Below are 3,779 nucleotides of genomic sequence, written 5' to 3'. Positions count from 1 at the left end.
TTTCAACCGTAAAGAAAAAATGATGTAATGCTGACATAAGGAGAAGTCGGTCTTAATGAACTCTGCTACAGCTAATTAATTTGAAGGGAGGTAAAAGGTAGAATATAAGAACTGATATGAAATTAAATTGAATATAAAAGTAGAGAAAGGAATGACAAGATACATGAAAGCAGTTGCAACTGAATCTTAATTTAACAGATGTCTGTTTGGGCTTTTTGGCCAAAGAGACGGGAAGGCTCAAACGTTATGTGGTAAACTTATCGCTCAATACTTAGACATTACACTGCAGTCATAAGAGATATGAGAATTGACATTTTCAACATAAGACTGAGGAAATCCTCTATAATATGAGATTGAGGTGTAATATGTAGAGGAAACATTCTACTATTAGCGTGTTTTTTACCCCATTCGTATGGGGGTAACACGGTTCCTTTTATTGAAGGACTTTACTTTGGCTTTGGCAAGAATACATAACATAATTATCCTATGCAAGGAACCGAAACAAAAATTAATCACGACATAGCGAAACCCCCGACGTCTCATGATAGAAAAAAAAATAAACTAAATTAATAAGATGCTTATCAGCGAGAGCGAGAAATACAGTATATTCAGGGAAATTCCGTTTGTAACTCAAACATGGCCTAAAGTGGCAATGTTTCGAAAAATGAACATGAGGCTGGCATGGACTTCAGGACTTAGAACCATCTACGTAGATTTAGATCATACCCTATTAATCAGCATATGCATTCAGAGGTTTTGCCGATATATCCTACATACTGTAATCAAAGTGGAATTACAGAAACTATTAGGCTAACATTACCGAGAACATTTAAGTAACTTGCAAAAAAATACCAACATATTAGGAAATAAAAAAAATGTAAAGGAGAATGGCATTTCGGGAGCTACATACACCTCAAGCATTATTTATTATTATTATTATTAAACTATAACCCTAGTTGAAAAAGCAGATGCTATAAACCCAGGGGCTCCAACGGGGAAAATAGCCTAGTGAGGAAAGGAAACAGAAAAAAATAAAATATTTTAAGAACTGTAACATTAAAATGGATATCCTATAAAAAACAAGAGGAAGAGAAATAAGATAGAATAGTGTGCCCAAGTGTACCCTCAAGCAAGAGAACTCTAACCCAAGTAAGTGGAAGACCATGGTACATAGGCTATGGCACTACCCAAAACTAGAGAACAGTGGCATGATTTTGGAATGTCTTCCTAGAAGAGCTGCTTACCATAGCTAAAGTCTCTTTTTACCCTTACCAAGAGGAAAATGACCGTTGAACAATTACAATGCAGTAACCCCTTGATGAAGAAGAATTATATGATAATCTGTGTTGTCAGGTGCATGAGGACAGGAGAATATGTAAAGAATGTGACAGACTATTGGGTGTGTGTAGGTAAAGGGAAAATGAACCTTAACCAGAGAGAAGGATCCAATGTAGTACTCTCTGGCCAGTCAAAGGACCCCATAATTCTATAACTATAGTGTGTCAACGAGGGCCTGGTGCCCTGGCCAACCTACTACCCCATAAAGCATCCAGGTAAAAACTAAACTAGTAATTTTAGCGAGAATAAAAAAAACTATAGGTAAGAGAAACCTTTATTATTTTCTATAAACAAAATTTATACTGTACAAGAATGAAGGTAAGATGATGCAGAAAAGCTACCTTTTATCATTAGGCAAGGGACCTAGAACTATTGTACAGAAAAAAAAAATATAGAGGAAAATATGTTTTGAGTGTGAAGAGGAAGTAGAGGTAAGAAGGGGTAGCTTAATGTATTATAAGAAGGCGGTGACATTTGGAAATGGTTTTAAAAAATATTTTCGTCTGTGTGGGTGAAAAACTGATAAAGATAAACTTTTTACTCTTGCATAATTTTTGTATGGATCAAATATAAATTTTACAGAAACTGAAATAGAAAAGCAACGAAGGTTAGGAAATAAGGTGTATAGAAAAATACTAGCTGCCACTTATAGTAGCCTAGCTACTTGTTTAATTAAGGGTAGAGTTAGGGACATCTATGAAAAAATGTTGATAAATGGGGAACACAATGCCCATGTGGGATCTGCAGTACCCTAATTGGAGAAAGGAGATATTGTAAACGATAACCCTTTACATACAAGATAAAAGATGTAGATGGTGGAAACAATCGGTAAAATGTTTACATGATTTTAACTTCTATGTAAGATATATAGTTTCTTTAGTGGCTGCAACTTCACGATCCATGTGTAGGTAATGATGGGGTGTTTGGAAGAGCTTATGTGTCTACCTGTTGACTCATCATCGGCATTGCCCGGCCCTTCTTGGTCCTTGCTTGGGTGCTGATCATATGTATATGGGCAGTCCTGATTGCTAGGGTGTCACTGTCCCTTGCCTCTGCCATTCATGAGTTTCCTTTAAAATGAAAATAATTACTAAGGAAGAAATTAAAGGCAAAGTCTGAAACTGGTCAACTAAAAAAAGAAAGGATTTGTAAAGCAAAATTTCCTTATAACTTCGTATTAAATGGAAGAAAAATGAAAGAAAATTAACACGACCATATTTTGCATGATATATTTCAGAAAAAGACCCAGTGCATTGAAACCAAAGATTATGGATACACAGGGGGTAGTGTACACAATTTTTTTTTTATTTCGTGAAAATTTTGAATATTTTACAGATTTCTTGTTATTTTGATTGGGACATAAAACTAGTAAATAAATTGAGCTCAACCATATGAAGAAGACAAGGTAATTAACAAGGATATTTTTATCATATGAAAGTAATATCGAAAAGAAGGAAATAATTACAACAAACGCAAAGAAAAGCCAAATAATGTGAAAAAGATAAGCACCAAACTAATTTACAATACAAGAACACTAAGAGTTGTTACAAAGGTATCCCGCTTTGACTCTACTCTGAAGTACTACTACTACTGAGTTCGTGTTACCTGAAGGCTGAAGGCAGCAGACCTTTTGGTTCGTAACTACGTAAGCTACAATATTTTAGATTTAAGTATTTCTTAACATTGAGCACTATCCCTTTTACCAAGGGGTCAACCATAGGCTCAGGCTGGCTTGAAGCCAAATATCATAAATAATTCGGATATAATTTCTAGCCAAATATGAGACATATTCTTGCTCGCTGTCTTGTGTTATCCATTTCTGAATAGTGGGACAAACCAACTGTTCTATTATTAAATAGTTAAGGAGTGGAAAAACAAATAAACCATTTCCACTAGCTAAACTCCCGTTTTCGATGAATTCATTTATTTCCGTGGCAAATAAATATTGAAATATAGGCCTACCCTAATATATCCTATGGCAATGGGGCCCACCCATTGGGATCTGAGGTTTTTGGGCGTCGAGAATTTACTGAGTAATCGATGAATAATGGTAAAACTAACCTTTCTTCTGGTAAATTTATAGTAAAATTCTGGGCAACATTTCTTATAGAAAAAAATACCCGCCATAGTAAATGATGTGCTTTCAATGAATTTGACCTTTATTTCCACTGCAAATGAGCCGTTCTACTGTTATGATCACCCCTCTAACTGACGGACACAAGTAGGAACCTGAGATTTTGGGTTTGCGAAAATGTAACAAAACTTTATTATGTACAAGTTTTGAGGTTTTTAAAAAGGTACAGAACCTAACAAACCCACCTAACCTAACCTAGTAGTTCCCAGGTCACAACCCTTAGCTAGGGTCCAAACCCTCCTCCCCCAGACCCCCCTTCCCAGGTCACAAAGTAAATGTAAATCGCAAATAAATCATTACATTATGA

Source organism: Palaemon carinicauda, chromosome 23, assembly GCF_036898095.1.
Source record: "Palaemon carinicauda isolate YSFRI2023 chromosome 23, ASM3689809v2, whole genome shotgun sequence".
NCBI classification, from domain to species: Eukaryota; Metazoa; Arthropoda; class Malacostraca; order Decapoda; family Palaemonidae; genus Palaemon; species Palaemon carinicauda.
The sequence above is the reverse complement of the archived record's forward strand: the minus strand, read 5'-3'. Positions refer to the sequence as shown.